The sequence below is a fragment of the Planococcus citri genome, chromosome 4 (genome assembly GCF_950023065.1).
Source record: "Planococcus citri chromosome 4, ihPlaCitr1.1, whole genome shotgun sequence".
In the NCBI taxonomy this organism is placed as follows: Eukaryota; Metazoa; Arthropoda; class Insecta; order Hemiptera; family Pseudococcidae; genus Planococcus; species Planococcus citri.
In genome coordinates, this window is record NC_088680.1 from 4,292,845 (window position 1) to 4,306,311 (window position 13,467).

The following is a 13,467-nucleotide window of genomic DNA, read 5'->3' on the forward strand; positions in this document are numbered from 1 at the left end:
GCAACACTGATTAACAAGAGGTTTCATTGATTTTTGAGAAATCTGGCAACACTGTGTTACATTTTAATATTTGGCAACATGGCAACACTGATTGAAAAATATCAGATGGTTTGGTATTGACTCCGCCCCTTCCGCTGTAGAGCTCTCACCCTTCCACTTCTGAAGTTGGATGATGGGGGGGGGGGTGCAAGTATCGCTATGTGAATACCTAATGGACTGGTTCTGGCTCCACCCCCTACAGGGTAAGGTTAGCAGCTACCCTTGCCTGTACACCTCACCAGTAGGGCATTGGAGAATGGTTTAGTCTCGCGTTGGTTGTGCTCCGGGATGGTTGTGTTTTTTGTTCAAGTGCTTTCTTTAATAATTGTTTTTTTTTTGGAAAGGTTTTAAAAATTATTTGGACTTTGCGATTCGTTTAAATTTTTTAAAATTGTTTGTTTTTCTAACGCGTTTTTTTTCTATTCCGTTGCGGGTTTGTGACTTGTGTTTTTAAGTACATATCGCACCTCGGGAGTTATAAGGTCACATCTCAAAAAAGTGAAATTTTACAGGAGAGTGATTTTCTTTTTTTTTAAAACTTGATTCATTATTTTCATCAACTTATAATCAATTGTGAGGAATGAATAGCATGTCATTTTGAAGATTGGGTATCCTACCTTCATTTAGCATAAGAATATTTTGAAAAATAAAATCTTAAAGAGGAAATATTTCAATGTTTGGAAAACATTTTGAGTTATAACCTTTCATAAAAAGTGATCTGGAGGCGAAAAAAAGCGTCCAAAAACATTTTCATGATAACAAAATTGTAGAGAATTAAATTTCCAATCGACATAATGTCGTTAGTTTTTTTCTAGAGTGCTTAGTTTTTGAGTTTTTCCCAAAAAACTAAAATTTTAATATATATGCAAATTAATTTTTCTGAAAAATGTTCTATTTTAAAAATTTTTTGTTTTGGAACAAACCTACAAAAAATACACTCCTTGTGATTATTTTACATCTTAAAAACGTTCAACACTATCGAAACTGGTTTCTGACACTTTGTATGCGCAAATTTTACTCAAAGAAAGAGGAGTTTTTTGAGATGTGACCTTATAACTCCAAACAACTTGCAATGTTGTAGAAATTTTGAGTTAGGCCCTTTGCATTTTTTACATGATCTAAGCAGCATACCCGACTCAAAGTGTTATTTTTGGTTGCAGGGGGTCATGCAAACCCCAAAAATGCAAAAACATCAAAATCGATTTTTTTTGAGATGTGACCTTATAACTCCCGAGGTGCGATATAATACCTATTGGATTATCAAGTTTGCCTTCATCCTCTGTTCCTGGCATGGTAAGTTTTTCAAGATTCTCTTTTATAATGTTAATTGTTAATGTTAAACTCCCCTGAGGGATGAAAGCTCGTTGGGTTTGAAAGAGGGAGGCTATGGCTAGAAATATTGTTTGTTTAGGGTTGTAATATTATGATAATGCTAGTTTTTTCTCAGTTCATTTAATGCAAAAAAGACAACATTTTTTGGGAAAAATGTTATTTTTTGGGAAAAATGTTATTTTTTGGGAAAAATGTTATTTTTTGGGAAAAATGTTATTTTTTTCTGGGTCAAAATTTGAAACATCTGTAAATCAAAACAAATTAATTCATGATTTCATAAAAGTTCGTAAACAAGTAATTAAAAGTCGAATCAAATTGGTAGACGTTTGAAAAATTTAAAAGAGAATAATTAATAAACAAAAAAAAAACCTAAAAAAAGTACCTAAGTAATAAGTATAATATTATGAATAATTAATAAACAAAAAATTTTATACTTTGAAAATAAAATGAAAATTATCTAAAAAATAAACTAAAAACCTACCAATTCATTAAAATTTAAGATAAATAAAATAGATCAAAGTAAAAAAAAAATTATTGATTCAAGTTATGGCCTCCTTCTTTCCCCCTTTGCCTCACTTCTTCCTCCCACCAAAAAATGAAAAAAGATAAATTAATGAAATTTGAAATGAAAAAAAAAAATGATTTTAAACAATAACTGAAAAACTCATTATAATATTATAAAAAAAATTATTAAATTCATTTTTAAAGAACAAAAATCAGGTTTTTTTTGCCTAAATTGCTTCAATTTTTTCAATAAAATTCATAATAAACAAAAAATAAAATTAAAAATAGAAAAAAAGTGAGCAAAAACTTCCAAATTTATTGAAATTTAAAATAAATAAAATAGATTTAAGGTAAAATAAATTGATCAATTTACTGATAAATTAGAAGAAAAATTTTATACTTGAAAAATTATTAAATTTTAAAGAAAGGTTTTTTACCTAAAAGTGTAGTTTCAATTTTTCAAAATTCATAATTTTGGTACTTTTAGTTATGCAAACAAATTTATTTAATTGAGATTTCAATATTAATATAAATTTTTGTCCGAAGTAAGGACTAATAGGTAGCTGGAAACATTATTTTAAAAAGTTTTGGGTTCTAAAATGGTCACAATGTAGTTTTTACCTCATTTATAAAAATCAGATTCTCATTCTACATGAAAAATTCAACATAAATTTTGGTTTTCTAAATTCATTTAAAAGATCGAATTTTGTCATTTTATATTTTTAGTAAGTAAATATTGATTATGAAAAAGCTTTCTTGTATTGAACATCAAAAGTTAAATAAATTTTGGTTTTCTAAATTCATTCAAAAAATCAATTTTTTTTTATTTCATGATAAATTTTGGTTTTCTAAATTCTTTTAAAAGATCAATTTTTTCCATTTCACGTGTACATACTTCCAGTAAAACATCTAAAAGTGAGAAAAGCTTGTGTTTTTTTTGGTATAAAAAACATTCAAAAATTGGCAAATTTTTGCATAAAGAAGTGTTGAAAAATTCAATTTTTTTAAAATTCATTTTCGTTTATTCGTTTTTCTATTGAAACATTCAATTTATCGATAAATCAAGGACTGGAAATGGAGAAAAGAAAGGTGGGAGGAAGAACCCACAATATTACGTATTTGCGGCAAACTGGTTAGGCAACTTATTGTACATCCCTTTATTTTCACTTTGAATATTTACGGCAAACCGAGTAGGCAACTTATTGAACACCATTTTTGAAGGGGTTTTCTTTGGAGAAACATTCTGTTTATTTCCTTAATTTCCAAATTTCAGGCATTCTTGGCCTTCCTGCAGGAAGGAACAAATTTACTGTTTGGAATTTGGATTTCATAATTTTATTATTTTGTTTTTTATTGATTGAATTTAAGTAAAGTTACCTAATGGGTTATTTTGGATTGAATTTTGTCAATTTCTAGTCACTTATCTTGTGCACAAACATCAATCAATTTCGTTCATTTAAAAATCTTCAGACATTCCTTTCTTTACCCCTCCTCCCCCCCCCCCAATATAAGAAGAAACAAATTTTTATTGGTTTGAATTCCATAATTTCTAATGGTTTTTTTATTTTTTATTATTGACTGAGTTTTAGCAAAGTATTTGGGCTATTCTGGATTGAATTTTGGTAATTTATTGTCACTTACCTCGTGTAGTTTTATCAATCTAGTGTGAACAGGTACAACTTTAAAAAAAAAAAAAAAAATTGTACATTCAAGCTGTGGTGACCTTGCAAACCTTTGTTCAATTTTTTACCATATTGAGGCCTGATGTAACTCTTCTAGTTGTATTTCAATTCTTTTCCAGTTTCGAGTTCATCTGTAACTAAGATTTTTGGGATAGGTACAATATTTTTTCTTGTAATTTTTGATTTCAAATCAATATTTTTTTGGTCATTGAGCGCTGAATTATCCCAAGGTTTTGAGACTTGTTGATTTTGATTGTAGAACAATGTTGCACACATATGTATTTGTATCTTCTCCTCCCACTCCCAGTCCCCCACCCCTGATTTATCCTTTCTGCCAAAGTATGTGTTTGGATTAAAGTCTTTGCTCCTCCCACTTCTTCTCCCTCCCCCAATTGATCCTTTCTGCTGAAGTATTTTTTGGATAAAAGTTATTGCTGGATGAAACCTTCAGTTGTTCCATAGTTCTTGTAAAAGTTGTGCAAATTGTGGATTCGAGCTGCCATTGCTAACACTGAATGTTTTTCAGCATTCTCGTGTCTGGTAACATTTTAATATTTTTGTTATTCAACTGTGTGTGTTTGTTCCTAATTCATTTTCATTTTTAAATTTCAGATTGTATGAAATAAAAATAATACAAACCTTGAGATGATCCCATGGGCTCAAGTGTGGTATTTACTTGTAGCTGATTCAGATCTGGTAAGAGTGATTCATAATCTGAGAATAATTTTAATTCAGTGTTCTGTTTTTTTTTCAAAGCAATGTTTTTGACTTTGTGAATTTTAAAATTTCATTTTGGTTGGTGAATTTTTGATGTAGATTGTATTGTTTTCATAACCTAAGCATGTGGCAAAAAGTAGTTGTTTTGTCACATGAATGTTGTGAATTTATTTTACGTGATGTAATTCAGAATTTTCTTTAGTGTGCGTAGCACACTATTAGTTTCAGTCTGAAAGTGGAAAAATTCTTTGGAACGAATGTTCTCTTAGATGGATGGGCCGATTTTTTTGAAATTTTCGTACGTAGATGTGGTCTAACCTGAGGCATGGAACGCCATAATTATAATTGCAATTACTCAATTAGCTTCTTGAGTAATTGCAATTAATTATGAAAATTTGTACCAAAAAAAGAATAAAAAGGGGAAAAGGGCCATATCAAAAGGGAAGCCGACAAACGCGAAGCCGACGTCAGTTAAATTTTGAAATTTATTAACACCACAGGGGTTCTAAAAAAGATTTTATCAAAAGCGAGGCCGACACCCTTTGTGTTCGCTTATCTGCCGGCTTTTATTGAATTGAGCGAACACAATGGGTGGTAAAAATTTAATTTTGAAGAGCATGTTGGGGGAGCATGTTGGGGCTCCACGTGGAGCTAAATTTTAAACTTTCAAAATTGAACAATGAGAAAGGGTATCAAAAGCGGCGCCGCGCCGACAGTCAGTTAAATTTCCAAATTTATGTAACTCCACAGGGGTTATAAAAAAGATTTTATCAAAAGCAAGGCTGACACCCTTTGTGTTCGCTCATCTGCCGGTTTTTATTGAATTGAGCGAACACAGCGGGTGGTAAAAATTTAATTTTGAAGAGCATGTTGGGGCTCCACCTGGAGCTAAATTTTAAATTTTCAAAATTGAACTATGAGAAAGGGTATCAAAAGCGGTGCCGACAGTCAGTTGAATTTCCAAATTTATGTAACACCGCATGGGGTTGTAAGAACATTTCCCATTGTTTAAATTTTGATTTTAGGAAACTTAAACAATGGCCGAAATGTTTTAGAACCCCTGCGGTGTACAAGTTTGATACCTAAACCTATACAACAAAAGCAGGTGGCTACCCTTAGTAATCAAATCTCCACAGTCATTTGAGCTTTGGCTGTGCTCCAGAGAAGTTCTATCCGTGTCGCCTTATACTTTTGAGCTTTAGTATTCGCATAGAGCTTTCAATATCGCGTAGTGCTTTTTTAATCGTGTTGTGCTGTTGTGCTTTTGAACTTTCAATATTGCATTGTGCTTTTTTTCAAAATCGCGGTGCATTTTTTCAAAATCGCGGTGCTTTTTTTTCGAAATTGCGTTGTGCTTTTTTTCAGAAATCGTGTTGTGCTTTTTTTTGAAATCGCGTTGTGCTTTTTTTTCAAAATTGCGTTGTGCTTTTTTTTTCAAAATCGCGGTGCTTTTTTTTTTGAAATTGCGTTGTGCTTTTTTTCAGAAATCGTGTTGTGCTTTTTTTTCAAAATCGTGTTGTGCTTTTTTTTCAAAATTGCAGTGTGCTTTTTTTTGAAATCGCGTTGTGCTTTTTTTTCAAAATCGTGTTGTGCTTTTTTTTTCAAAATCGCGGTGCTTTTTTTTCGAAATTGCGTGGTGCTTTTTTTTGAAATTGCGTTGTGCTTTTTTTTCAGAAATCGTGTTGTGCTTTTTTTTTTGAAATCGCGTTGTGGTTTTTTTTTAAAATCGCGGTGTGTTTTTTTTTCAAAATCGCGTTGTTTTTTTTTCCGAAATTGCGCGGTGCTTATTTTGAAATTGCGCGGTGCTTATTTTGAAATTACGCGGTGCTTATTTTGAAATCGCGTTGTGCTTTTTTTTCAAAATCGTGTTGTGCTTTTTTTTCAAAATCACCTTCTGCTTTTTTTTTCAAAATTGCATGGTGCTTTTTTTTCCAAAATCGCGTTGTGCTTTTTTTTCAAAGTCGTGTTGTGCTTTTTTTCAAGATTGTGGTGTGCTTTTTTTCAAAATTGCAGTGTGCTTTTATTTGAAATCGCGTTGTGCTTTTTTTTCCGAAATCGCGTTGTGCTTTTTTTTCAAAATCGTGTTGTGTTTTTTTTTTTTAAATTGCAGTGTGCTTTTTTTTGAAATCGCGTTGTGCCTTTTTTCCGAAATCGCGTTGTGCTTCATTTTTCAAAACCTCGGTGTGCTTTTTTTTTGAAATCGCGTTGTGCTTTTCGCGCCAAAATCGCGTTGTGCTTTATTTTGATTTTTTTTGAAATCGCATTGTGCTTTTTTCCCAAAATCGCGTTGTGCTTCTTTTTGTTTTTTTCCGAAATCACGTTGTGCTTTTTTTTGCTTTTTTTCGAAATCGCGTTGTGCTTTTTTTTTTACTGAAATCGCTTTGTGTTCTTTTTTTCGAAATCGTGTTGTGCTTTTTTCCAAAATTGCGTTGTGCATTTTTTTTTCAGAAATCGCGTTGTGCTTTTTTTTGCTTTTTCTTCGAAACTGTGTTGTGATTTTTTTTTACCAAAATCGCGTTGTGCTTTTTTCCGAAATCGCGTTGTGCTTTTTTTTTGAAATCGCGTTGTGTTTTATTTTGATTTTTTTCAAAATACCATTGTGCTTTTTTCCCCAAAATCGCGTTGTGCTTCATTTTGCTTTTTTCCGAAATCGCGTTGTGCTTTTTTTTGCTTTTTTACTAAATCGCATTGCGCTTTTTTTTGTACTGAAATCGCGTTGTGCTTTTTTTCTGTAATCCCGTTGTGCTTTTTTTTCAAAATTGTGTTGTGCTTTATTTTGCTTTTTTACCGAAATCATGTTGTGCTTTTTTCCCCCAAAATTGTGTTGTGCTTTATTTTGATTTTTTTTGAAGTCGCGTTGTGCTTTTTTTTTTTAGATCGCGTTGTGCTTCATTTTGATTTTTTTAGAAATCGCGTTGTGCTTTTTTCCAAAATCGTGTTGTGCTTTTTTCTTTACTGAAATCGCGTTGTGCATTTTTTTCTGTAATTTCGTTGTGCTTTTTTTTTCGAGATCACGTTGTGCTTTATTTTGCTTTTTTACCAAAATCGCGTTGTGCTTTCCCCCCCCCCCCAAAATCGCGTTGTGCTTTATTTTGATTTTTGTAGAAATCGCGTTGTGCTTTTTTTACCGAAATTGCGTTGTGCTTTTTTTTTCGAAATAGTGTTGTGCTTTTTTACGAAATCGCGTTGTGCTTTTTTTCAGAAATCGCGTGGTGTTTTTTTTTGAAGTTGTGTTGTGCTTTTTTCCGAAATCGCGTTGTGCTTTTTTCCAAATTCACATTGTGCTTTTTTCCAAATTTGCGTTCTTTTTTTTCGAAATCTCGTTTTAATTTCGAATTTGCGTTGTGCTTTTTTTAAAACAGGATGTGTTTTTTTTCCAAAATCGTGTTGTGCTTATTTTTTCGAAATTACGGTTTTTATTTTCGAAATTGCTTTGTTTTTTTTTTTGAAATTGCGCTGTGTGTGCTTTTTTCAAGAATCGTGTTGTGCTTTGTTTGGAAGTTGTGTTTTTTTAAAAATCGCGTTGTGCTTTCAAAATCAAAATCGTGTTCTGCTTCTGAAATCCCAATTGCGTTTTTTCAAAACCGCGTTGTGCTTTCAAAATCCAAAATTGTGTTGTTCTTTTTGAAATTGGGTTGTACTTTCCTAACAAAATAAGCTACGCACACTGTTACAGCTGCGCTTTAGCGCAGCTGTCTAGTAAAGCGCAGCTGTCTAGTTTACTGTAATTTTTTACTGTCACATGAATGTTGTAAATTTATTTTACGTGATGTAATTCAGAATATTTTTTTAATGTAGCCTAATTTTTTACTTTTATTGCATGTTTATGATCTATCTTATTATGTATTCATGTTTTGCGGATTTCAGGTATCTGAATAAAAATAATACAAACCTTGAGATGATCCCATTGCTGGAGTGTGGTACTTAGTTGTAGCTGATTCAGATCTGGTAAGAGTGATTCATAATCTGAGAATAATTTTAATTCAGTGTATTGTTTTTTTTTCAAAGATATGTTTTTGATTTTGTGAATTTTGAAATTTCATGTTTGTTGGTGAATTTTTGATGTAGATTGTATTGTTTTCATAACCTATGCATGTGTCAAAAAGTAGTATTTTGTCACATGAATGTTGTGAATTTACGTATTTTACGATTTTGTCACATGAATGTTGTGAATTTACGTATTTTACGTGATGTAATTTAGAATTTTTTGGAATTCAATTGTTTATTTTTATTGCATGTTTATGATCTTATTAATTATTTATGTTTTGCTGATTTTAGATACCGTAGAATATGCGAATTGGTGATAATTATTGCAATTGTGATGTGCAAATTTTGGTGTATTTTTCAGTACCTATTCCGAAGTTGAGAGAAGAAAGGATATTCATTTTGGTGAGTACATTTTTTAATATTGCAATGCTTTTATTATTGGAATTGTTTTTAGTTATTTTAGTTCATTTAGTGCTTTAATTTATATTTTCATTAGATTATTAAGTTTGATTCAAATTTTCAATAGGTACTTTCAGATTGTAATTTAAATTTAGAGTTTTATTCTTTAAAATATTCATTTTATGGTAATAATGATTTAACATAAAGTAACTTAAGCAGTAAATTTAATGAGTAATTTTGAAGGTTATCAGTAATTGGATTTTACACAATAACTGAGTAGAAATTAAGATATCATTTGAAGTGATTTAGGTAATTTCATTCAATCAGTACACAATGAATTTGATATTTAAACTCTGTTATTGTGTCAAATCCAATTACCTATCTGTTTTAGGTACTTTCATTTAGTTGATTAGGTTTGTGAGAAATGATACAAATATAAATTCAAAACAGTGAAGAAATAACAGTTTTACTACTTAAATTCAAAACAGTGAAGAAATAACAGTTTTACTACTTTGAATTTGTATTGGGTGTCTTTCTGTAAGAACTTGATCCAGTTTATCAGATGGCCCCTAAATGGGAGCAGGATCAGTGTCCTGCTTCAACTCCTAGTCGCACGTCCACGTCGTGGGGGCTGGGACCTCGTCGAACTTGAGAAGTTCGGCGTGCAGACGCGACAGGGGGGCGTGATTGGCACGCTTTTTTTTATCATTTTGCAAAATTTATCATCTTGGAACTTGACAGATACAAAATTATAAATCTTGGACCACAAAATTAATCGCGAGTAGGAGTCTCTGTGTGCGTGATGTCTTCTCACACTCTTGAGTATGAGATGGCAACACATCCAAATGTCTGCAATGTGATTCGAGTTGGGAGGCAACCTTTATCGTTGTTTCGTAGCTCGTTTCACCTTGTATGATAAGGGAAACGTCTTATTGTTAGTTAGTTAGGATGTTCCCACAAGATGCCACTTTCAATGTAGGTGGATTTTATCATCTACATTGTAATGCTTCTTGTGATGGTTGCCTGGTGGACTTGATGCTGAAAACTGAGGATGTCAGTCCCCATACCTGCCGCAGGTTTCAGCATCTCGAACTTCCAGGGTATCAGGCACGTTGAACCAAAAGTCTGCTCATTTTCTTGTATTTGTGCTGCCATCTTTGGAGCCAGGTAGGACTGCACCAGCGGTTTTAATACCTTGGCTCTGGAGATGGCGGAGGGTTGAAAATGGTTCCTACCGGACGCTCTTTTTAGTACCTGAAAAATTTTATGAAAATTGATAAAAACCACAAGTTAAGCATTATCGATTTTTTATTCGATTTATCGATTATTTATTATCGATAAATCGAGTCGAATAATCGAATAAATAATCAATAATCGAGTTGTGGTTTTTATCAATTTTCATAAAATTTTTCAGATACTAAAAAGAGCGTCCGGTAGGAACCGTTTTCAACCCTCCGCCATCTCCAGAGCCGAGGTATTAAAACCGCTTGTGCAGTACTACCTGGCTCCAAAGATGGCAGCACAAATACAAGAAAATGAGCAGACTTTTGGTTCAACGTGCCTGATACCCTGGAAGTTCAAGATGCTGAAACCTGCGGCAGGTATGGGGACCGACATCCTCAGTTTTCAGCATCAAGTCCACCAGGCAACCATCACAAGATGCATTACAATGTAGATGATAAATCCATCTACATTGAAAGTGGCATCTTGCGGGAACATCCTAACTAACCGAGACTTTTCCCCTATCGTGCATGGTGAGAGGAGCTACGAAACAACGAGACTCGTTGCCTCGCAACTGAAATCACATTGCAGACATTTGTGATGTGTTGCCATCTCACAAACAAGTGTGTGAGAAGACATCACGCACACAGAGACTCCTAATCGCGATTAATTTTGTGGCCCAAGATTTATAATTTTGTATCTGTCAAGTTCCAAGATGATAAATTTTGCAAAATGATAAAAAAAAAAGCGTGCCAATCACGCCCCCCCGTCGCGTCAGCACGCCGAACTCTATAAAGTTCGACGAGGTCCCAGCCCCCACGACGTGGACGTGCGACTAGGAGTTGAAGCAGGACACGGATCCTGCTCCCATTTAGGGGCCATGTAATCTAAATACCGTAGAGTCCCATTTACAAAGCAAACTGAGCAGTAATAGGGCACAACAACAGTGTGCTAGTTCGCCATTTTCTTGCGAGATCAAATTTTTTACAAGTCAAAAACTATGACATTTACAAAAATTTCTAGAGAATGAAAAAATATGACCAGTTTTGCAAAATTATTATTGAAATTTCATGCTGTAGAACCTAAAAAATCTAAAAAAAAATCTGAAAACAGAAAAATGTTCATAATTTCTTATATTTTTTTAAAATCTGAAGTTCTACTGCATGAAATTGGCCATACTTTACATTATCTACAAAGGAGGACTCTTTGTAAAGTTTTAGACTTTTAGAAAATTTGCTTTCGCAAGAAAATGGTGGACCATCAACCCTCTGTTATAGTGCCCTTATCACTAATGATTGATCAGTATGGTGGTTCACTATTTTCTTCCTTTAAAACATCTGCGTTGAATCTCATTCCACAAAGCTATACACATGGGAATTCAATCATGTCTGTTACATTAGAACCTTTATGCAGCTTTGTGGAACAAAATTTCACACTTGGATGTTTGAAAGGATGAAAATGGCGGACTAGCATATCTATTCACAGTTAAGTTATCCTATTTAGATGAAAATAACATCACATGGTACAACCAAAGAAAGGTCACAAAACAATGGTGGACCATTGCCTTGCTTTATAATTTCATGACTCTGTTGTCTTCTCATAATGAGATGACAACACAGCCAGACACTTGAGCTGCCCCAATGCGAGTAGTCTTGCACTAAAGGAGAGGAGTCAATAAGCTTTACTCAATATCCTTTACTGCAAGATATGGAGAATGCTCTCCAAGTCTCTTCTGACTACCTAGTCTCTAAGAGAGTATCAACTCTTTGGGTAGCAAGAAGAGACTGGTACAGATTTTGTGTCACCTTTGATGACACCACATCAATTCATCTGAATTAGAAAATTTAAAAACCATGAAATCAAAACTTTTTTTAAAAATTTTAATTGATCAAATATTATAAAATTTTGCATGCCAAACAAGACTTTTTTCGGTATGCCAAGCAAGACTTTTTTTTAGAATTTCACTTGACTAAAAATCATGAAATTGTATATGCCAAACAAAAATGTACACAATCACATATCACATCCCCTGTTGTGTTAGCCCACTGGACTTGACAAGAGTCCAGTGAGATGAGGACGAGGTACCAGCCCCTACAATGTGGCATGCGACTAGGAGTTGAAACATAGCCTTTGCCAGCACCATAAAAATTACTGTAGGTATTACCAAGTTAGATAATACTCTCTCTCTAGAATCTGCACCCTGTAATAAATTGTACACACCTTGTTTTCATGGCCTTGTTCAACATTGTGCATGACAATGTTCCCTCCACAAACATTGAAACCAAGATATACATAAAAAAAAAAAATCATGCCACATTAAAAATTGAAAATGAAAGCCACAAGCACAATGAGAACAGAAAATATTTAAAATTCATGCAACCACAAAAATAAATGTGCCACAAATGTAATGAGAACATGCAAATGTAATGAGAACACATAACTTTTAATAAATAAACAACCCTAGAAATATTCAATAAAAATTCACACCACATACGCCACACCTTAAACCTTAAACAATAAACAACATGAGCATCCCAAATGAAACAATCAACAACAAAAAAATTAAGAAAACTTACACTAACAACAAAAAAATTAAGAAAACTTACACCTCATCCAAAATTTCATAGGGGACATTTGATTCAGGAGGGAGTGTGATAATATAAGTTCTAAATAAAAATTCATGGCACTTGTACTACACCTAAAACAATATGAGCATCCTAAATACATACAACAATCATTTATGAACAAAAAAAAAATCAAAAAAATAACAAATGCCCTAAAACACAAACAAATTGAAAAAAATTCACACCACACCTAAAATTAGGAATTTGGAAAGTTATAGGTGTGTATGTATTTGATTTTAGGGGGGCTTGTTTTCTAAATGTTGACATTTAGAGCAACCAATCACTATCCAACTCCAACACCAACACCACAAAAAGTAAAAACATGCAACAAATAATATGAAAATACACTCACCAAAATCATTCTTACGTTTTTTTTTTAGGAAACACCAAATCTCACACTTAAACCTTGAAAATCAAACTCGCTAAATTCACCAAATCAAAGCAGCCAAATTAATTCTTAACTTGAAATTAAATCATTAAAAAAATTGAAACAAAAATGAAAATACTTAATCACACAATTATTCACATAATCACAGTAACTAAATTAATATATTCAAATTTTAAATCAAATCGCCAAAAAATTGATACAAATGAAAAATTAATTTTACAAAGTTCACAACCACAAATCCAAAAATTTACAATTTACATGTCATGCTGTGTGTTTGAACCAATTCACTTGATGTATGTATAAAGCAAACATGTGTCTGAATAAATAATGAAAAACATGCTACAATTCAAATTATAAAATACACTCACCAAAATTATTCAGGGAACAGGAACATGAAACAAACACTACAAAATGTTGATGTATAATGCAAACATACCTCTGAATAAATCATGAAAAACATGCTATAATTCAAATTATAAAATACACTCACCAAAATTGTTCAGGGAACATGTAACAAACACTACAAAATATTGAAAATCACCATCGCAAGACTTGATGTAGATAACAGAAAACA